The 24374-nt window shown below is 38.6% G+C and overlaps 1 long non-coding RNA gene across 1 annotated transcript in view; it reads left to right on the forward strand.

Moving 5' to 3' along the window:
* LOC108639335 overlaps positions 1–24374 on the forward strand; it is a 127230-nt gene that overhangs the window by 68803 nt on the left and 34053 nt on the right. The window contains exon 2 of the long non-coding RNA XR_001920393.1: positions 11033–11159. This is a non-coding gene — a long non-coding RNA (uncharacterized LOC108639335). The remainder of the gene's footprint in view (positions 1–11032; positions 11160–24374) is intronic.

Here is a 24374-nt window from a genome sequence, read left to right on the forward strand (position 1 = left end):
TCTTCCCTTGTAAAATGAAAAAAGTAGATAATTTAATATAGATGTGACAAGTGCAAGATAGATTTCTAGCCAGCACAGTTCACTGCTGAAAGTATGAGGTTGAAAACCTTCTTTAAAGATAACCAGATTCTTAAATTCTCCCCCATCACCACAGACCTCCCCACCTCCAATTAAACACAATACAGAGAAAACTAAAAACTGAATTTATTCTTTGATCATTTCAGTATGAAAAAAAATCTCTCCTGCCTACTGTTCCATAAAATAAACCAGTGTCTTATTTCTGCCCAAGAACAGGTTTTCTGGGAGACATGCGAGATACAATGCTTTTGTTTTTCTAGTGCTCATTTTTTTGGTCCATCACTGCTTTTCTTTTTTGTAGTTTTTGCTGTCTCCTGAATCACAGAAACAGTTTACTGCTGCTTCTTGTGGCTGTTGTGGCTGTGAACTAAACTTATTACCTTCTTAGGCAAAGCATGACCAACTCTTTCAATCCAAATTACATTTCTGAGTCTGGCAGGATCTGCACTCTGATTTCACTGGCTCCTTAAAAGAAACACATCAGACAATCCCCATACCTGTGTGTGCATGAGACATTCTGAATGCACGGCATTGTTGTGCTGTCCTCATGCTGCAGTGTAAGTCTTATATCCTGTTCTCTGGTCTTCAACCCATTTCTATTCCTCCCTACCATTAGTTGTGTCTGCTGCTACAGCCTTTCTGCTCCAGCCACAGACCAGTGACTCGGTGCTTGAGGCAAGCTGTGCTGTTCCTCTGTTCCTCTCCTTGTCTCCAAGACAACTCAGGAGCAAAGCAGAGCTGTGACTGGTGTGGGAAGTCTACGAGTCTTTGAGGGATAAAGTTGTGTTGAGGTGAGGAGAGTTTAAAAAGGGATCCAGCACCATTGAGGAAGCTGCAGCCGTGGTAACGGAAAAATCAAATTGGATCAGGAAAGGTAGAGGTTAGCATGGGATTCAGCTCTCCTAAATCCCAATGAGCTTTTCCCAAAGTCTTCAATAGTATCATGGATTTATTTGTATTCTTATACTGCCTCTTAAAATCAGTGTTGTAAAAGATCCAAATGGTTGTGACCCATCACTAAATTGATTTCATAGTACCTATTGCTGGCTAAGGTAATCCAATAGCAGAATTTGAAATTTTGGGACAGTGCTTCAGGAATATTGAGAATGGACTTTTTTTTTTTTTTTTTTTTAATTAACTTAAGAGGGGATTTGCCATTGAGGTGAATGGGTGAAATGTTAGGCTGCTGCCAAACATTAAACCCCCTCATGTTTGCTGCCTCTGGGCATTGACCGGAATGTATCTTTCAACCTGGAGTTTTTCATGCACAGTTATCTATGTCAAAGGAGTAACTTTTTTTTCTGTGCACTTGATGTGGTACACACATGCTGCATCTATCAGGTTCCTCCACCATGCTCAAATGTCCCCACACAAAGGAAGGAATACAAATTAAAGGATTGGATGAAAAAGACCTCTCTTAATGTTTGCGCCAACATCCTGCTTACAAATGACTCAAACACACTAGTTAAGGAGAGAACTAATCTCTTCAAACTAAAAGGAATATTTTAAGCTAGGAACACTTTAACAGCATTACTGAAAAGTTCATAAAGATTGACTGTTTGCCCAAACTTGTAGTGCTGTACTGTTGACTCTGTGTTCAGCCCTGCACAGACAGTAACTCCCATTCACTTTGATGGGAGATTTGCCTGGGGTAGGACTGCAGAGCTGATGCCTAGGATGTTAATTAAATGTACAGTCAGCTGGCCAAAAAGTGGATGGTTGAGTCATAAGGACAGATCTTCCTGGCTTACCTAAGAATACTTCTTAGTATATAATTAAACCACAAAAACTGACATCAAAGTAACGATAAGGGACTAATGTAATGCACATGACCGAGGAAATTCAGGCCAACATTCCTTCCTTTGATCAACTAACTGGGCCAAGCTAGTACACAAGTCTGGGTCTGGATACTCCCTTTCTCAAGCATTGGTAGAGGTGAAGGAGTTAAAACTGATGGAACTGGCTAGATTGGATGAACTGGTTAGGAGGTAATAGTTTTTGTTGCATGTACCTGCAGAATCCCTCCACAATTATGAGACGGGAACAGGGATCTTTAGTTAAAAGGTTTCTCCAGGGTGTGAAGGAACACTCAGAGAGTATGCTCACAGACAGCATACCTCTATAACTTGATCTCCATACTTCATACCACTCCAGACTCCATGAATTTCTGTATCAGTTTATGTTTTTTTTCCCTTGGATGTGATTTCTTTACACTGGGAGAAAGTTTGAGCAGGTGAAGGAATAACACCCCATGGGTGTAAAACTACTCAGGGAGCGCTATTTGCAGGCACAAAGGTACTAGAAGTCTAGGAACAGTGTTTCTATCCCATATCTCTTGAAGCTATAAATCTTAACTTTAGAGATACTTTAAAGCATTCTTGTTTCACATAACATTCTCTTAAGGAAGCTGGAAAAACAAGATGTAGAAGAAAATCTACTGTGAAGTCTTAGCAAAATGAGCTGGGAAACCAAAGTCAAAGAATAAAGATTTACTATAAATAGGGAAGGATATATCAAATGTGGTTCCACAGGGATCTGTCCTGAGCCAGATACTGTTAAAATATTTCATTAGTGACTCCAGTGATAAGATAAAGAATGTTTTTAAATCTGCAGATGCCACAAAGCTTTGAAGGCTCCAGGTATAGAAAACATGATTAGAATTCCAAGGGATCTTAGCAAATTAGAAAGATGGTATGAAAAAAACCCAGGATGCAATTAAAGACAAGTCCAGTTTCTGTGCTTGGACGAGAAGAATCATTCATGGAATCAACTCAGTGAGAAACAATTGACTAATTTACAGTCATATAGGAAAGGAACCAAGGGCTGTAGCTGACTGCAGCTTGAACATGAATGGGCAGTGCCATACTAGTGTTAAAAAAAGTGGGGTGGAGTAATTTTGAGTTCTACAAACAGGAGCACAGCCTGCAAAATGAATAAAGTATTTCTTCTGGTTTACAGCTGTGAAAAGTTCTAAGCTAAGTTAAGGTTTAAGTCTCCCATGCAGCAGAACAGAGCATCATAGTGACCTATGAGAAAAGTTTACAAGGTTTGGGGTTGTTTAGACTAGAGGTTAAAAGACTGAGAAGAAACATGATAGCCATCTTCAAATATGGAAAAACGTGATGCAAAGCCAAAGGGAATAACCTTGGACAGGACAGAGAGTGAGTGATTCAAGTGCAAAACAAAATGGTTGCCTAGGCTTTAGGCAAAAGCTTTTTTTGACAATAAAGCTAGTTAAACACAAATTACCTTTACCTTTTTTCATTATGTTGAGGTTAGAAAAAGGGCCTGCCTGGAATGAGAAGGGTATAGTTCAGCACGTCTTGGGGTAGGCACAACATTTCTTCTTGGAGTTCCTTCCTATCCTGTTTTGTAGTATTTTCTGACCTGTTACGAGAGGCTTTAGAAATCTCTCCAGGTGACTCATTTCCGTGCTTACCCCTGGGCTGACCCTGACTGGTAGCTTTAAATCACAGTCTCAGAGCCTCCCAAGGACTGATCCATATTTTGGAGATGCAGGTTGGCCTACTCTTTGGCCAGCTTTCTGAGTTAGCTGAGAGCAGGGTTTATATGATTGGGATTAACAAATGGTTGCATATTGGTTTCCTGACTAGTTTCCTCACTTGGCACCCTAGACAGCTATTTTCTGGGATCCTAGGAAGCTGCATCATCAAAGACATGGGTAGTCCCAAAATGACAATTTAATTCTCTTCTTACAATGAAAACAAAATAAAAATTTGTTGGTGGGGCTGTGGGTGTCCAAATTCAGGGGTTGGATGGTTTTTTTCTTATTGAAAAAGTTTCCATTAAAATTGTATCTGAACACTGTTCCAAGGCTATGGGCTCCTGAGGTAGAAAATATGCCACAGGAGCCAGACACCTTTATAAATAGGATTATTGAAAGCAACATGGAAGATCTGGTATGTAAATAAGAAGTGACTTAGTGTGGGTAGCGACTGGAAGCCAAGTAACCTCTTTGATTATATTAGAAATTAATTGTAAATTAATTGTAGTTATGCATGGTTCTAGGTTTTGGATTTTTTTTTTTAAATTATGGCCTTGAAGCCTTTTTGACCAAGTATCCAGTGAGGCTTTTTATTTTAAAAAGACTTATTTATTACACTGAATATCTGACTGGTCTGATGTTTTCTTGGCCACATGGAAGGCTGCTGGGTTTTCCTATGTACAACATTTCCAGCAAGAATGACCTTCATTCCAGATTAACAGCAACAAGGAGTATGTTTGTCCTCAACACCAGTCCTCAACAAATAAAGTAAAACTGACAGGCATCCTTAAAGGTTTAAAGGTGGATCACCTATTAAACACTGGGTTAAGCATAAGTTATGTAAGGTCACAGAAAAACAGTAAGCACCAGAAGACTGAAATGGATGGTACTTATCACTGGACAATACCATGTCAATCAAGTGTGAGACATATTAGCTGGAAGTAGACAGATAATTTTATTTCTCTAGGCCCTATTTGATTTTAAAATAACACTAACATTTGTTTTCAAACAGTAGGAGGCAGTGAAAAGTGCTTCAGTGCTTCTGTGTACAACCTGCTTGAAGTTCTTGGGTAAAGACGTTCTTCTCTAGAACAAATTATTTTCCTTCTGCTAATGAGAAAAACCAGGGAAAACAGATTGCAAGATCTTAATAGGCCTTTTTTTTTTTCAGTAGGTTCCATGCCAAATTCTATCCTCGCATGAGCTCTTGAAACCTCTCTGATTTCACAGGGACTTTGTGACTGTAAAAGAATAGATTTTTTGGTCTTCAGGTCTAAAAAGCTTCCTTCTGTATAAAAAGCTTTACACATGGAATGGCTGCTGAAGCAAATTGACTCGAATGGTAGTCAATTTTACACTGCTGCCCTCCCACCTGAAAAGCACTTTCGGTGCCCTACAGAGAAAAGAAATGAAAGAGGAGGGGTAGAAACATGTGCATGCACACACATTTATAGAGAAGAGATGCTTGAGAAGAAGCCTTTAAAAAGTGAGCGAAAATGAAATAGTACTGCGTGCTCTCTGTCCTACATATTTGTTGTACTGAATGGGGAGAGGTGTTTCTACAGGATGGAGCATATCCAGTGAATGCACACTGAGCTAAATTCAGTTCTTATCTGCACTAGGACATTAGCCTCAAATAGCTTTGCTTAAGGGCTAGAATATTCCCTAGTTGAATCTAGGGAAAACGAAGATTTTAAGTTCAAATCAGTTTTAAAAAGATGCATACCTGCTTAGTCTCTTCCTATATTGTAGTTTTTAGGGACAGCTTTTCTACTGATGTTAACCCAGCATATCTCTGTTGAATATGTTATAATTGTACTGGGGTTACATCAGCTAGATTTCTAGCCCCATATCATCAAACCGATCTACAGGTCAAATATTGACCAGATGTCTTTAGTTAAAAGTAAAATGATGGCTTCTGTAAAGAAGGCTCCTGACAGCACTTGACCATGTGCTGGTCATGAAGACTGTGAAAGTCTATTCTAGAAAATAATCTTCAGCATATTTGGTCAAACAGAAGTGCTGCTAATGCAGCAGCTCCGTCAGCAGGGTGAGAACGGGAGCGAGAGGAGACCGCGCCAGGAAAATATGTTGATTATGCAAGGTCTCTATCTTTTGCAACAAGAATGGTGTAGTGATATGACATAAGATTGAACAGCTGTTTCTCTGAACATTTGAGAGCTTTTGGAATATATTTTAAGGATGTCTTCTGTGTCCAAAAGGCAGCCTGTTGGGGGCTGTTCTTGAACACTCTGGCTTTATTTTCAGGGATGTAGCAGAAAGGATACACAAAATAAAATACGACAACTCCAAATGTTGCTCCATCTAGGGCCAGCCTCGTATCCTCATTATGGTACATGGACATTTTTTCATTTTCTATTTTGTTGCTTCTACTTATAAAAGTAGCTACTATATCAAAGGTACAGCAATAAGCATCATATTTACTCTTCAGAGAACTCATGCATCAAGTTTTCTCCTGTTTGCCATTCCAGATCCACTGGGATGCCAGAAGGTTTGTGAACTAATTTTTCCTCTTCTAAATTTGGAATTTGACCACTGAGTGCTAGGTTCAAAAGTTATCACTCATACTGTTGGCAGGAAAGTACCTCAGTCTACTCCCACAAATTAAAAAAAGCCTTTAGTAAGGTTTGAAAACCACTAAAATCAGGTTTTGTTTCTTTTTTTTTTTTTAATCAGGTTTTTTTTTTTTTTTTTTTTTTTTTTTTTTTACCATACAACCATATTCATGGTAATTCAGGTCCTTCTGGTAAATAAGCAACATCCTCCAGTATGTTGTCTGTCTAAGACAGAATGCTGGAACAGTTACATCACAGCTAGGCTTTCCATCACCACACAGGACACTGTGTAAGAGACAGTTTTCTATTATTGCTCATATAAAATACCTTAAAAAATATTGAAACAAAGTCTGTTTTCAAGGATTTTATCTGATTTCAGAGCTCAAGAAAAATTTCAAACCCCTTCTCAGAATTTCACATCATTATGGAAACCCTTTTTTAAATTCATTATTTTCAGGTAAATTTTCTTCTTTTACATAAACTGAGGCTGTTTGAGTACTGGTGATGGTGACAGTCTTTGCAGTGTTGTCATTGGTTTTCATTTTTCATCTGAAAAAGGTTTTGGTTTATAGTGTGTCTAAGGAAGCATTCCTCTTTACAAATGTTGATTCTATGCTCCTCATTGGTTCAAGATAAGGAGCAGATTCTCAGATATTGTAAATTGTCATAGCTCCATCAACTCATATGCTGATTTAGACAATCTGACTGACTAATTGTAATCATATACATTTTTTCTAATCAGTAGCGATCTTACATTAAAAATAATGTGAGATTTCTATCATCAAAGCATTAGAGTTACACATTATCTTTTGATGAACAGTAATTTGTATGTTTATTTTCATTCATAGGGAAATGTATAATCAATTCTTTCTACCCAGTTCATTTTAATTAGGTAAATGTCTGGATCTATATTAATTATGTCTAAATCTTTAATTTTATTAGGTAGATATGATCTAAACATAGCAGGATCTTGTTCATTGGAACATCTCTTTAATGAAACTTCTTGTTCTCCAAAACTTGGACTATGTGTCCCAATGTGCGTCATTTGTATTGGAAATTCATTATTTATGGGTAGCATATCCCCTCCTGATCAGTTTTATAGAAGTTTAAAACATTTTACATACTAAGTATTCTATTTTCTCTGAATTTGGTCCTGAGTACAGTGTTCCTTAGCTTTCAGTCAGTAATGAAATTATTTAGGATCTGTCACATTCTTTATTTTTCATTTGATCTCTCTTCTACTCCATGTCACCTTGTCATCAGTCAGTACCAGAACCTGGCCTTCAGCTTGCAAAGTTAGTATTTTATTAAAATCATCAGGAAATTAAATGGAGAATTTCAAGAACACTGCTACTTGCATCAGTGGCAACTGTTAATGTGCAAGTCATTTCTGTCCATGTGGATCATAGCAAAGAAATTCAGACATGAGGCAGGGTCACATTATACTTTTGAGTTCATCTGCTATTTCTGTTTTGTGCTTTTCATACCCTCGGTCAACAATTTTAAAGAAAGTGATATGTGTGTGACTTAAGAAGTTACACGGCTCATTACCTGCACTGTAGCTGACAATCTGATTTCAAAGACTTGTTTCTTAAGTTAGCAGATTTTTAGCACAGTCTAAGATACTTCAGACCCCAGATGTGCGAAGGAATAAAAGAATGAGAGCACTCTTGCCTGTTCCTATTCCTGGGGCTCCCCGAGGAGCAGCAGTTATCCTTGAAAGCTTCTGTGCTAATGCAACTGCTCCTACGAGGAGGAGCCTCCTCAGCTGCCCGCAGGCATAGCAGAATGGAGGAGGGCTTTCAGAAATGTAGGGAGATAAGGCGAAGGAAATGGGCTGGCAGTGATGTTTATCTTAAATTTTAGAGTTCCTAAAGTCACAAACCCTACAACCTGAGTGGATGTTGTAGCTGACAGTACACTTTTCCAAAATCGTCGTGACCCAAAATCACTGAGTTTGATGCGGCTCTAACAAGGACTCACTGAAGCTGGGAGATGAGATCCCTTTAAAAAGCAAAAGAATTTAAGTGGACTTGTGCCTCCTGAAAGAGGGGAGCCAGCTATAAAAGAGCAATTTTCAATCTGCAGCTGAATTAACTAGGAAAATGCAGCTTGCCAGTTATGGACTCTCCTGAATCCATGCCTGTCACTGTGGTGAAGAGGCTCTTTTTCGAAGGACAAACACCCGTAGAGTTGAGGGAAAATGTTTTTTGTGGCTGGCCACGTGAGCTTTTGCTGAAATACCAATTCAAGCACAGAAGCCTGACCTATGACTTTTTCTGTGAGTGTTTTTGAGGCAGAGTCATGCATATTCTGCGATGAATGGAACCTGAAATGAACAGGCTCAGCATTGCTACTAGCAGTGAAGTGCCTGACTATAAATAGTGTACTTCAGTCAATTTTAATCCTGAGAAACAGCATTTATCTCATGACAGTCCCTTCTCTTCTTTTTTCTCTTTCTGTAAACTGCTTCCTCAAAGATCAGTTCAAGCAGATATACAGACACATTAAGTAATAATTATGGTAATGTAAACAACATAAAGGCTAGAACATGTTGAGAAATATATACATCCTCATCAAATGCTGAGATTTGTAATAACCTGCTCCAACTGTACTTTTATTGTAGTCATTCAGTGTAGTCTCACCTGTTTTACCTGTTACTTTTTTATTGTCATAAAATTACAAACTACAGTTATGCTTTGGTCTTCAGCTATACCATGGTACATCACACACACTGGAGGCAGGGCACATGAGCAGAGCCCAGTTCATCTGAATATTTACACGTATGTTTAAATTTAAACATGTGAGCTCTCCTCCATAAGTGTTGTGCTGACTTGAAGCCTACCTTCTCAGATGATGTCTTAACTTCTTTGCTCAACTGTGCTCTGAGTTTATGAAATATGTGCCTCCTGGTGAGAAAAGAAACCGAAGGCTGGGGCGACATTCACACATCTGTCACGCAAATACTGTTTGTACCTGTGAAGCTGCTTGTGCTATTGGATCTCCTGCCTTGATACGTATGTCCTTTTAGGTGCCCTAGCTGAGAAGCAACTTTGAAATTGTGAGCTAGAGCTACCGAAACCAAAAATACATAAATTGGATGTCTTGTCAGCTAATACCTCTTGCTTTAATGACAATAAAGCCTGCTGACACATGTGGTCGTGGCGAGAAGGCTTTCTGCAGTGTGAATGGAGCAGCTGCTGCTGATCAGGGAGGGAAATCAATGACTCAGCATTCATCAGAAGCATCCTCCTGCTGGTCACCACTGCCAAGTGCCGACTCATCGATTTTCCTCCCTGCTAGGCGTAGACTGCTCTATTTTCTTTACAGCAAGCTTTAAAATGTTTCCAGTGCACTGTACGCAGCTGTCAGCTCCCATTGGTAGGTCTCAGTAGGAGCCCCCCAACACATGAATTGTACTGGGGCTGGGGCATAAATCTCGACTTCGCCCAATGGAGTTTTTCTCGGAGTGCCTGAAGCTCAGCGTGTGTGAATCTACAAATCACCCCATCTACCCCAATCAGCACAAATGAGGTGTTCTGCTCGCCATAAGCTCACTAAATATTGTTTTCTTGCGAAGTGGCAAATGGAACGCAATATGCATGGCTCACAGATTCACAGTCACTGAAACAAATCCAACAGCATGCAGTTGTCATCAAGAAATATGTCTAGGAAAACCTCTACAGCCACGCAGTTTCAGCACAGCATGCGAGTACCAACCAGTTCTTCGATATTCAGACAAAGAGATTGCCATATATAGTGCACATGAGGAGTGCTGTCCTTTGATTTCTCCTTTTAGAAGAAATCATCCTTGCAGCTGTTCTCTGTTGTCCCTCGGTCTTGAATATCTTCTTTATTTAAAGAGACCCTGGAAATCAAAAATAGAGTCAGAAAGGGGTCTTTGTCTGCCAGTATTAAAATCTTGTGAGTCATGTTTTCCCAAATCTTTCACAAAATTCAGTCAGAATTCAGCTCACAGCTTCAACTTCAGGAATACTGTGAAGGTGACTACAAACAATGATATTCATTTAAAATTTGAAAAGCTCATTTAGGCTGAAGTGTGTGATATATTCACATACATCTCTTTTCCGTTTCATTTACAAAGAGCAACAGAATTGTGGAGTTGAACAATAAAGCTTGAAAGGTTTCAGTTCCATTCCATTTTCAAGATGCAAATGAGGCAAGTTCTGAAATCTGCAACCCAGCTTCTACTTGCTGATTTTAATCTAAGAAATGGCATATTTACTAGGCTACTTACTTAAATAGAAGATTTACTTAAAAACAATATCTCACTGTATTAGAGTTGCAAAGATTTTCAGACCCGTAACATTGCTGTTCTCTTCAGAAACAAGGAAATATGCAAATAAGTTGTTATTTATAATAAGCTGCCACTTGCTATGTTTGTAAAATAATTATATTTACCAGTTAATTGACCTTGTGTGCACAATAGGGACGAAAATAAAGAAATGATGCATGAAAATTCAGAGTAACACTGGATTGGATTGATTTGGAAAAGTATATTAACTGTTAATTTTCAAAAATAGCAAGCAATTAATTGCTGCTGTAATGAACATTTGTATTTTACTCTGGCAACCATACTGTGTTAACATAATGCATTGCAAGTCAAGGCAGACCACTTGATTGCAGTGTTTGCACTGTAGTAAGTGCAGTTTTGGTTTAATGTTAAATTTTCATCTCAGATGTTCTCACAGGAATGCAGATGTTGTCCTATTTGTCGGTCTCGTTAAAACCTTTGTCATGTGAGTGCCAGTGCGTGTAGTAACACCTAATAAATTATGTAAAGTGTTGCAGTGTGCTGTACTTGTATGACCATTTCAATATACTGTAATTGTTTTCCACACTTCCCCCACAGGTTAGTCTGGCTTCCAGCAGAGGCAGAAGTGAATAACAAGCCAATCAACATACAAAATATTGAACAGAGCAGCTCAGCCACAGCCATCAGCCAAACATGAGATTAGTGTGTGGTTGCAGACAGGACGGTGAGTCTTTACACTTGGCTTCCTGAGCTTTGCACATCTGCTTCCTGTGTCTTCTGAATCACACTTCTGTTGTTTATTTGTCAAAATAAGTTGTTTCCATGTCAGCAATGGATGATTAATACAATGGCAGAGGTAGTACTAGGTTATGTTCACTACAAATTACCACCTAGGGTCTTCATTTTGCCTGTTTGGAGCTTTGGAACTGTATCCTGAGGAACTGAGGCTGAGCCCCCAGTCTTGATTCTGAATGGTAACTGCAGGTAATGTGGATGATGCTGACCAGCACTTGCAGTGAGCAGCACGTAGGGGACCCTGCTCTGATGTGTAAAGGTACTTCTGGGTTTTCATGAGGAAGTTTGATTGCATTTACAGTGTGTGATTCTGCCTCTGCTGTCCCCAAGTGGTACATCTACTGTGATAGTGTGACTTTTGGGGGCTGCTGTCCAAAGACATTTAGTTTGTGGCTGAATGAGTTGTCTGTAGAACAAACCTGGGTCTGTTATTTGTACTATGGTACTTGGAGGACCTGCTCTTGGTAGATGTTTTGGCCTGTGCCTTTCCATGCATCCCACTAAGCGAGCACCTGCACTGGTGCCAGTCAAGGAAGCTCCTTTCTGTAATGGGAAGAGCTGGCACTGCCAACTCAGCTGAAGCCACAGGTCCTTCTAGATGGGCCACTCTTTACAGATTTTAGAAGGTGGCAAATTTCAGTCACTATTTGCCTGTGGTGGTTTAGCCAGTAGTTTGAAAATTAAAATCCCTGAATTGTATGGCAAATCCCCTAAGGCATCCAGCATGGTTTTTTTGTGATTTAACACGTTTTTCCCTCCATTTTTTTGCATTTCTGGAATTCACATACTGTAAGACTAGATGGATAACTGCCTATAATTTGGCTCAGTTCTGGAACAGTCAGGTATCTACAAGTTAGGAAGCATTGACTTTTGCTTGTGTAGGTTGGTGCCATTCTGTGAAACATGTAGAATGTTTTTGCTGTATCTTTTCCAAAATGGAATATTTTACAATCCTGCTCTAGTGCCAGTACACCCTTATGAGAGCAGCTAATCTGTGCTAGTGATTGTGTAAGAATAAAATGGAAAAAAAAATGAACACAGGAACTTCTCTTCTCTGAATTTATGGCATTACAGTCCTTCCCATGGCAACACAGATAGTCAGATGGTTTGGTAGCAAAGTACAAGCAGGAAGAAAAGGCAAACAATGACAGAGAAAAAAAAAGGCAAAGAAAGCAATGTGATTTTCTCTCAAAATGTAATAACTAAATGGTAGAAGAAAATCCTTATAAATGGTACTATCTACTTGTAAAGAATATCCTTCATGTGTTCATTTCTTTCTATTAGACTGGCTTGTCTAAAACATATACAGAAAGCCCTTTAATATCCCATTATACTGTATACTAAAGCATTCAGGTCTAATACTATTACTGATAAAGAAACCAAAAGCATATTTACAGAGACTGAATGTCTATAAAGAGCAGATCAAGCAAGTCTCTTGAGAAAGGAAAGTCCCATATCAGATTATTGCATGAAAAAAATAGCGTGCTCATCTCAATTACAGCACCAGTTGGGTTTATTTAAAAAGGAAGTAATTCTGGGTTTATATCATAAAATCACTTTTTTAAGCCTGTAAACATCCAATAAATTAAATTTTTAGATAAGATCCATTTTGCAAAAAGCTATTTATGAAAAGCTTCAAATAATAATTAGAGAGGATTTAATAACCTAATCACTGACTAATACTAGCACACAGTAAGTACTCTGAATTAGATCCTTCTGTGGAGTTACTGTTTTACCTCATCTCATTTGGCAGTTTATTGTACAATGTAAGTTGCTCAAGCCTATAATCCCTACACCAGTGAATGTGGGTAGCAGAAAAATTCCGATTGGAGTCTCTTGAGTTTGTAAGTAAAAAATCTTTAATAATGTTTGTCAGGGTAACAATCTAGCTGAACCTAATGCAAAAGCAGAGTACAGTGTTACACTGTAAATGTATGAATATTAATATCTGAAACATAAAAGGAAGTTATGCTGTTTAGCATAAACATAGACAAATTCAATATTGTCGTTATGGTAAAGAATAGTAAAGCATTTTCTTTAAAACTATGTGCATATTATGGCTTGTGTTAACTTTAGTGCTCTACTAAACGTTGTAGGTACTCCACTAAAGATAATATCAGCCCTTTTGTTTATTACAATGTACTTTGAGTCAGACCCTGGAATTAATTTCATTCCTGGTCATGCAATTTACCTTTGAATAAAAATGAGTGAAATGTCACCCTGAGCCTGGCAAGAGAGAGAGAGGGGTGATGGCCCAAAATCAGAAGCACTAACACAGAACAAGTTATATCCCTTAGAACTAAAACTACCACTCTTACTACTTGAATCTTTTCTAGTGAGATTTAATTTAATTTTTAAGAACTTCAGGGCAGGTTAATGAAGGTCTACTCCTGTAATAGGCACAAGGTATTTAAAATGGGTCAAACCAAAACCCTAGACAGACCACTGCAGTACTTTGGGACTTCAAAGTGTGTTAGCAACACTTGGCCATTCTTGCTCTTAGAACTGAAGCTATCAGTGGTCACTACCACCATCCCTCATATTGGAACTGCCTTCAAGGAAGAAAAAGGAAAAATTAAAAACTGTCAGATCAGCAACATGGCCACTTCCATAGGTACTCCTCAGGTGCCATTAAAAAGTTTCCACTGGAGTGGTGATGTGGCAGTGATACAGCCACAAAGATACAGCTCCTAATTACTCCAAGTGGTGTGTGCCCATGGAACTCCACCTGAAAGGCAGTCAGGTGGCCATAACAGGGAAGAGAGAAAACTGAGGATTTTTAGGCTTCGAACAAAAGAGTTTTAAAACGTGTATATATATGCCTGACACAAAGTTAGCACTTAAAACCCTATGTAATTGCATGCACTGTGTTTGTGGAAGTGTCTTATTGCCACTGCATTGCTATTAAAATGCAAAGCAAGTGCAAACATGTCATGTTTATTAAACCACTAAAAAAAATGTTCCGACAGCATTATGGCTTCTGTTTTCAAAGCACAGAAATGGGCAGGGCAAAGAAGGGGGAGGAATCAGAAACCAAATTCTCGGTTTACTCTTTCGTGCCTCATTATTGGAACATACAGTGTGGATTATGTAGTCCTTGGAGATGTCTGCAGTAATAATCTTAAGGTTTAGAATAAATGATCTCAAAGTACATTGCAAATTTAACAGTTTGATATCAGACTTAAGCACGAGATGACTGCAGCTATATCTGAGATTTTCTAGGCAAAAGGCTTACAGCAAGGGAAGAATATGTTCTTTTTTTTTCCCCCTCTAAGAAACAGCAAAGGAATCATAGATGTGCAGGATGTAATTATGCAGGCTGAAGTGAGGCCACTTCACTATAGCTAATTCCTTGTCCTTTACAAAATGTGCCACAGATGATTAGGTTGTCAGCTTTAGGTATCATCTGCAGGGTGGCAGCTCCAGTAGCTTACCCAACAACGTGTCCAAGTTTTCAGAGCATGGGATAAATCCTGGCAGGGCAATGTGCAGCATTTCTCCTCGGTTCTTCATGACCCCACGTTCTGCATCAGTAGAGCTGTAGATCCAGTGCCTTCTCATTCATGCTTTCAGCTTAAAGTTTCCATTTATTAAATCAGCCCTTCCATTATCATCATTTATGTACTATTCATACATCATTTCTATCTATTGTAGTACTTCTTCCCAGGATTTAAATAACTCTGGCACCAAATAGCTTGTGCAATCTGAACAAAGAGTCTTAAGCCATCAGAACAGCTTTATCTAAAACATACGTACAAACAAATGAAAAGAAGAACATTATTTGTGTTCTTTTTCTGTTTTATGAATAGGAGTTATGCAGGAATAGAGATACTCAGCATTGAGTACCTTCTGGCAACAGTCAGATGCAGCCCCAACATGAAAAAAGTTGCTATGACTTCAAAATGAACTCTCTCTGCAAGTTCTGGAGCTGTTCCTCACTGTCCAGTTAATTACATATCTTCTTATTTTTTATTATATCTGAGATATTGCTAAAGACTTGATAACCTTGGGCTTGTTTTAAATTTTAGCTCTCTCTTCTAAATCCAAGTGTTAATTTGAGTCTGTTGCTAACACACCTTTCTGGTTAACATCCTTTGCTCTTCTTTAGCTGTTTGTTTCATAAATCTTCAGCCAGCCAGATATCACCAATCCAGCATCATGTCCAGATTTTTAACTTGAAAAACTGCATTGCTGCCATTTCTTTGCATCAGAACTGTTGGATGTTGTGCAACATCACAAATTGCTCTGAGATCATGAGATAAAAATAGACCGTTGGGAATCCAGCAGAGATTTAAGCCAGTAACCACATATAATTCTTGCACTCCAAAGACTTCATTGCAGATGCAGTTTTTGAGAGAACACGTAAAAAAAAAATGTTTTCAAACTAAAGCTAGGCTCAAACTTGGAAATTCCCCTTCAAAAAACCAAAAGTCTACTATGTTAGTAGAGTCGTGCTAGAAAAGAATGGATATGGGGGAAATATGAGTGATGTCTAAGAGGGGCTTCTCCAAGTCCCCACTTTTCCTCAACAGCTCTCAGAGAGCTGATAGAGGGATGGTTCTGGTCATTGCAAGCAGTAGTAGAATGCACTTTAACCTAGGTTTTCTTAGGCCCTTGTGCAGCAGAGGGTGAAGCTCCCAATACACATCTCCCTCTTCTTGTGTATATCTGAAGATATTCAGAATCCTGCTGAAAAAGTAAAATGGGAAGCACTGACATCTATATTCTTTGATATAATGTGTAATGACCCAAGTTGCATGAGCTGTGGCAAGCCCTTGCATATGGTAGGTGAGGAAAAAGGGAATGAGGAGCAGCTGCTATTTAGGCATATTTTACAATTACATTAGTTTTGTTTCATTTCACTTTCAAAGTGCATATTGTATGTCAAGTTTTGATGAATGTATATTCAAGACAGGAACATTTCATTCATACCTTTTGTATTTTAGGTACAAATTTCAAACGGATGACCAGAAATTACTTTCCCAAACCTGTCAATTCATAGGCTTCTGACAAGGCAATTCTCAATCCATTTGAACCCCCTCTGTCTTTCCTTGCACTCTGTTTTGCTGTGTGTTTCTCTGCATTCTGCAATGTTTCCTTTATGAAATTATACACTTTTATGTCCTACCTCAAGGTGGTTCATAGCATGTAGGAAGTCTGAGTCTGTGTGAAACGGAGAACCCCTTTCACAGACTGTGGGCAGGACACAAGCACTTTTACTGTCAGTCATTTAGTTTTGGAAAGGTGGGAATGCTGGCTAAACACAGTGCAGCTGCCACCTTGGCTCTCAAAATTGAAATGGCACTGCTACTATATTTAAGAGTACATATAAGAACAAACATGGTTTCTGGTGCTTCACACTTGTGCTTATCTGTTTTTCAAAAGGGGGAGAATTCGTTCTTGCATGTCCTGTTAAAAAGTTGTACCATAATAACTTGATGCAGGCTGTGCACACCTTCCTTCTCTGGGTAACTCTGGTCAGAGAACAATGGTTTCAAATTCCTGAGTTAGAGTGTTCAGAATGGAGACTTGCTAACATTGTTTGCTTTTTACTGTGGAGTTCTTGTGTCTGTGATTTGGTTTTGTGTGATAATTTAAGGACAGATGTAGAAACATTCCTTCCTTGCATCCCTGGAAGTAGGCTGGCAGTATTCAATCTTTATTACATTAAGATGATTCAAGGCTGAGAATACTGATGCCACCCTTCCCCCAGCACTCTGTAGACACACAGACACATGCACACAGGCGTGCACACAGAGTATTATCTCTGTTTGCCTTACTAATGTCATTGTGCAATATTCCATTTTTCTCTCTCTTCTTGTCCCCAGGGTCTGTAACAAACCCCTGCTGGACCTTTTATCCACCCACTAAGTCCAGATTAATTTATTATACTCCATCTAGTTTTTGAACTGTTCCTTCTAAATGTGTGATGGGGCTTAGGGCTGTGCAAAGGGGATTCAAGGATAAGGGGAGAAAACATCCTCAGGCTCCAGCTTACAGTGAAAGGTTGTGTTACAGTACGAGCACCTCTACTATTATTATGCATAGCCATGGAAGATGATGCAGGAGGAATGACTGATTAGAGCTCATATTTAGCTAAATTAACATCTCAAGTCCATTTTTTGTGTAAATCTGAGTTCATCATAATCTAAAAGCAAATATTTGCCTTTAATATCTCTGATTTATGCATAGAATACAGTGTACTCTTCATTTCCTTCTTAATTATTATTATTTTTTTAAACAGCTTCCAGGCAGAAAGTCAAAGCCTGCTGTGTTTTATATTATACTCGGCAACTCATTTTCCTGTTTTTTTTAATAAAACATCTAATTAATCCATGTAATCTGAATGCTTTCTGTTTAAACTCAATGTGCTAATGAAAGAACTGAATTAAAATGTAGCTAATTTGTTGTACCTATGTAAGTAATAGGTAGGTAAAAATATATAGAGATTAAAAGTTGAATACTTTATGACTAGTATGCGAATGGTGACTGAAAACAAATAATAATAATAAGGGTAACTTTGAGTAGAAAATGTCTGAAAAAAAGGTCTTTAATTAAGTGAAAATTATGCTCCTCATTTTTGCCATCTCATTTTTGCTCCTTGCATTACATAAGCTGTGTCTGATGATCTTGTATTGGTACCAATAAGACTGCTATTTCTTTTCCCTTTTTGGGAAGTCTCAATGGGAGCTTTTTACAGGATCCTGATAAAAAGAAAGCTTCAAAGATTGTTGCAACTCAGGCCTCTTTATCTTGGGTTGAGCACAATGAATGACTAGTTATGTTAGAAGTTGCTTTATCTCTGTTTGACTCAGCATCTTCTCTGGGGAAAATACAATCAAGAGGAACTGGGGCCAATCATGTATTTAGAAATTAAGTGTGTAACTTCAGGTGGCAAAGTCTGTAATAAAAGAAAGGGATTAGAAAAATGTGCCTTTTGATGAATTATCACCAGTACAATTTTTAATGGAATGTTTGTCAGGCTTTTGCATGAAATACCAGCAGCTCTTTAGAATTATTACCTAGACAATTTCCAGTAATGACGAAGTTGAAAATCGATGTAGGAAATATTACTATAGTAAAAGTAAAAAGATGCTTCCAAATGGTAATGTACGAAGCCTCACAAGGGAAAGCTTACTTCCCTATGAAGCTTTCCCAGTAAAAACATTATAAATCATACATAAGTCAGAGTATGAATGAGAAAAAGACAAATAACTATCAAGATAAAGTTTAGAATTACTTAAAGTGTTCATGGTGTGGCACAGACAAATGCAAAGAGAACATGTTTGTTAAGCACGGTCAGCAGAAACCTGGCACCTCATGGTGCCTGAGTGGAAACTTGGAAGTCCTGTTTTTTTGAAAAATGCATTAGATCCATTTCTCTGCCCTCTTTTACATCTGCACCAAAATCAGTCATGACACATCACTGCTAAGTAGTTGTGTAGCAAATGGAGAGTCATTTTTTACCCAGGAAATCTCACTGTTGAGGCAGTGTGATTTTTGCATGGTCTTGCTTTTACCTATTTTTGCAATTGAGCCTACCAAGACAGAAAAGGATGTGTGGCTTCCCCTCTGGCATAGAGTTGGTAATTCACATTTAGATTCCAGAATGAAATCTCAGCCCTGTTGTACCAGTGGCAAAAATCCAAATGACTTAAACAGGAGCAGCAGCCTTCTGATCCCCCCTCCTTTGCTAAATTCAAGATACCATTTGTTCTTTGCAGTGACTATTTACACTGCAAATACAAATGGGCACATTTTAAACTACCCAGGAATCTCAATGTTACCAAATCAGTTGGATTTTTTTTTCTAGATCTAATTTGAAATTAGGATGAGGAATGTCATCACTGATACCATCCTATGGCTTCATTCCTATTGTGCCCAAGATCACTTTGTCTTCATATTGTACAGAACAGTAACAAGAAGATTGTCTCCATCCTTCTTATGGAGTTTTATAAATTATGTGCTGAATGAGGGAGAGCAGGTGGCAAAACAAGGACATGAGTGACGTGGGAAAATCAAATAACAATAAAATAAATGATGTTCAGCAGGGGAGCTTGGGCAACATTTTCTCAACAAAACCACTCTTCTGGGTGGGAAGCTGCTAGAGACATGTACCTTCTGCTGTGTAGGTACAAATAGGACCTACACATGGCTGGCAGCTGGACAGTAGCAAAAACAGGAATAGTGACTGCATCCATTTTCCAAGAAATACATACCTATTTATACTGCAATGTTTTGTAATTAATGATCAACTCAAAAAACATCCACGAGATCATAAAAGCAGCTAATAGTGAGCACTGCAGATGCCCAGATTAGTTTCTGTCATAGTTGAAGCCAGAATGACTAATATAGTATTCCACTTCAAAAGAAAGCTTTCTAAAAGATAAGAAAGCAAATAAAGATTCACCGTCTATTTTAACTTTTAAATCGCCACCAAATCATGCTCTTGTATTGCAGAATCCTTACAGAAGTATCTACAAAAGTCTGTTCTGTAGATACATCCTTATTTCAATGTCACCATATCTCACCACTGGCTACAAGTTACCTTCATCACCAACATGTTTCATGGTAAGAGAGTTGGTAAGATCTCAGTCACCTGCCGAGGTAGCTCCACATGGAGCCTCCAGAAAAGATTGCAGATGACATCAGAATTGTCTTTCAAAAGGTTCCTGTTTTAATTTACACAAGGACAGAGGGGTGAATACTGAGCTATTTACAAATTCAGCTGTGCCCTATTTCAGTCTGAGGCAAAGTCACATTGCATAAAGGTAATGCTGTATGCCTGATTCAGATAATTTCTGACAGTTTCCACTTCTCTCTTCTCACCTTGCTTTGGTATGAAGGAAATGCCTTACCAAGGATTTGGGTTGTGTGCTCTCCCAGCACACTGCTTGGCCAAGCACAGCAAGAGCTGGTAATTCCCCTACTATGAAAGCATATCCTCTTTTTTTATATGATGAGCAGGATAGCAGAGTTTCCTGGTCTTTAAAGCCCTGCAAGAACAGCTGGCCAAGGCTGTAAAATGGCAGAGGTGCTGGGAATCAGCTATGGTCTCATTCCCAGCTGGCAGATTGAACAGGCTTCCTGCCTGAAAAGATGAGTGGGTTACATAGAGGGATGTTTTGCAGAAGAGAAGGCAGAGAAAGGCTCTATGGCCAGGGATTTCTGGGGTGCTGTAAAGAGCTGGTTTTTGCTGCCTAACTTGCAGAAGATAGGCAGCCCTGGCAGTTTGTCCTGTTCTCAGACTGAAAATAACAACTTATTCTAGAGGATTTTTACACCAGAGTGCTGGTAGCTGTCCCTGCATGGTGAGCTCACGTGTGCTGCTGCCTGCTCCTGATGTGAAAGGTAAAGGCATTGCTGTTATTGATGCTATCCTGCTGTTACCCTCTCTTTTTGTGTCATTTTGTCATTCTTCTTCTGCAAAGGCAAAAATTTAGTTGCTTTCTTAAATCTTTGCTGGCAGAGGAAATGTCTTTGGAGCTGCAAAAATGCAGAAAGCCCTTACAGAGGTTCACCATAGCCTACCTATTGCCCCTGCAGGCAGTGCTGCAGGTCTGGCCTGATGGTGATTCGTCTCTCCCTTGCTTTGAAAAGAAAAGAAATAGGAGAAATCATAAAACACACTCAAGTCACTTGATTTGAGGTGGAAGTGCAGTTGTGAGAGCCATTACATAATGACACTTGGAAAATGTAGTTTTGGACACTTGTCTTTATGATTTCACCAGGGAAAAAAATAATGATGCCTTTTAACTTGTGTATTGACCTTTACTTACTTTTATATTTACCTTGACTTATGTAGATTTGGGTCTCTGTCTACTGCTGGCAATTTTGATGGCAGTTTTGTGTCCTTTGGTACCAAGCACTAGTAACAGACAATCACATTCCTGCAAAAGTAATAAACTGCTGCATAGTGGTTTTAGTTCATCAAAATAGGGCTGCCATATCTTTCCTGTTTTAATCCCTGGCATGGTTCAGTCTCCCTTTGAGTGGGGAAACCACATAAATAGAGGAAAAACTTCTAAAGAGTTCTCTAATAAAAGTCCTGAGATAAGGAGGAGGCTGTTTCAGGTGAGGATTGTTCTTATTTTTTTCTACCCATTGATGCAGATGAGTTCATGTGGCAACACTTTCTTTTTAGGAATTCAAACTCAAATAATACTGTTTTTTCCAGTTATTCTGCTCTTGTTAATGACTGAAGCTTAGGCTGAAGCTATGAATTTATTTATGACTTTGACCTCCTTTGAGCCCCAGTTTACTTGGAGTCAAACTGATGATTGCATAGAGGCTATGCCTTTTTATTTTAGCTAACAATCTGAGTTATAGAGGTAGCTTATATTTGAAGCCTTCAACAAATATTTACTAAATGTTTGCCATTTGTGTGGGTAGAAAGGCCCTAGGAAAAAACATTGAGAGGAGCACAAAAGCTGTAATGCACAATAGTCAATGAAGACTAAGCAACACAATTTTACTAGACAAATCTGAGCATCTGTGTAAGAGGAAAAGTCTGAAGGGGGTCATCCAGTCCTATTAACAATCCTAATACAGTAAATGTTCTGCTCTTTCATACATAAAACTTTTCAGAACTGGTCACACGGACTGGAACTTTTCAGTGTTTACATCCAGGACCAATTGGACAGATGTGTTTAGGGAGGATTGCTGTTTGCTGATGTGATGTGAGGGGGCTAAACACAAGTTCAGCAGCTATTTCTGACTAAACAGGAAATAGCCAAAGCCAGGCTGGCTCCGTGCTTTGTTGTTCTGCAATGTGTCACCTTTACTGAGGATAAAAGTGAGTCAGATATTGAATGTCACTGCTGAAATTACTTTTGTTTGTTAAAACAGGAATGCAAGTTTGTAGAAAACATAAAAGTATCTTCATGTACACACATAATATCTTTTAACATGTTTGAAGCTCTATTTTCAGAAGCCTACTTCAAGTGTACCTAATGCAAAATGTTGCAAAATAATTCTGTAAGGCACAGTTGTTTACTAATAATAGATATTCTATGCAAAGCTGTTTGAAGTGCTGCTTTACAGTCATCTGCTGAATTGAAAAATCTTTTGCAAACAACATTTTTACATTTCAAGGTAACAGTTAAATTATCTAGACTTGGTATCCCACACTCAAAATTCCTCTTTATGCTGGCACAGGGAATACTTATTTTAAGCACATCCAGTAAAATACATATTTTAAATGATATTTTACAGTTCAGTGGTTTCTCTAACCTGGAGATCCCAGATGGAGGTGAAGTTAGCTTAAGAATAGTCCTGTGAGCACAATTATTTCCACTTTGCATACAGAGAAAATGAGCAATGAAAACTGATGGTTTGTTGAAGGTTGCACACAGGTGCTGGCAGTAAGAATAGAACCTGCACTTCTTGCCTCCCACTCCTGTGCTTTCACTGTAAAGCCGCTCTTAGGCTTTGCACATCATCCTGTGATTGAGTAACTTTCATTATATCAGTGGAGATTCAGGAATTCTGAGCTAATTAATGCTCTGGCACTTTTCAAACCCTCGTCTGCTCTTTACCTCTGATGGTTCCATAGGGTTCGATGACTTGCAGTGATGTGTCTCTGAAGAGACAACAAAGAAAGGCAAATAAAGGATGGGGATTCACTAACCTTGTCTGACAAAGGTAGGGGCCATACTCAGAAACATTTGCTTAGGTTTTATAGGCTTCTTATTCTTTTTAAACAGAGGGTGTAAAAGCTTCTAGGAGGGACCCTGTCATGTTAAAATCTGATAGTTTGAAAGTTCTTCCTTATCACTGCCAGCTGCACTGCTCTTCCACTGATTACAGTAAATCACCTGAATTCTCTTTTGAAACTCTGCCTTTTCCACGAGACCAAGGTAAGAACCATGATTCCTATGTAAGCCACAAGGAATCAAGTATTACAAATACTCTGCCAGCTGTACTTCTAAATAATTAGGGAGGGACATAAGCTGCCACTCTTTGATCTGGATCAAACCTCCCAGAAATTTGGGTTAAGAAGTGTTGCTTCAAATTTGTAACACCACTCTTTACAACCCACTGTGTGTAGAGTTAACTGTTTTAACTTTTCTGGTAGTAAGAAGATTAATTGTGAAGACAATAAAGAGGCTAAGCTATTAAGAGTGATGAATTTTGGAGCAGGTAATTTTTTCAGTCCAATTAACAGCACATGGCCTGTCAGTAATGGTCGGGCATCAAGAGGCAGTACATTGCAAATAACCAGGAGGACTTAAGAACATTCATCATTAAACTGTAATGCCATCTCAATTCTCACTGTTACTCTTGGTCTCTCTCCACATGGCAAGGGTTTATGTTTTGTTTACATTTTACTTTGGTATTTTAATGTGTTCCAACAACCCACAAGTGGGTCATGAATATGTATATACCCAAAATAGGTAACTTACCATGTTAGAAACAAAATATACAAAGCACAAGTTCTTTCTAAAACTGCTTTTGTTTGGTGTCAACCAAAATCATAGAAATATGATGTTTTGTGAACCTTGGCCTCTAAATATGACTTTAAAATTATCCATGCATACTCATCACTGCAGTAACTGAATGCTCTAAATGGTAAAAAAAAAATAATATAACTTGCTCTCTAAAAATCTATGAGCAAAACAGTGTGAGGAACACAGGGATGAAATAACTTTACAGTGTTAATAGGGTTTAATATATAAAGCATTAAGCACTGCTGTAGCACTCATAAAACACCATGGCTAATGCTTAAACTTGTTTGACATTGGAGCCTTTTTACTACTTATATTCCAACATATTTACAAATTGAGAAGAGGCTTGTTGAATCTTGTTCCATGATAGACTTCTGAAGTATTCGGGCTGGCAGTTTTCAATTACTTTATTTTGGCTGAGATTCAAAGCAGGACAGCACAGGGGGAGGACGGCGTTGACCAGCTGAAACACAAGGGGAGAACACAAACCTGTAAGAGGAAGAGCCCAAAGACTGGGCTCTTCTTGACATGCATCATTAACTATTAATAGAGATTCATTATTTTGTGGATTTGTCACAATTGGCTCTTAGGACAGGGTGTCTACATGCTTTACTAATTATCCCTAACCTGCTTGGAGGCACGTTTGTGAATGCCAGTCATTTACTGCCAATTTACATACTTGGAGGAGGGGTTTGGGG

This window comes from Manacus vitellinus, unplaced genomic scaffold, assembly GCF_001715985.3.
Source record: "Manacus vitellinus isolate BGI_N305 unplaced genomic scaffold, ASM171598v3 scaffold_19_pilon, whole genome shotgun sequence".
NCBI lineage: Eukaryota > Metazoa > Chordata > Aves > Passeriformes > Pipridae > Manacus > Manacus vitellinus.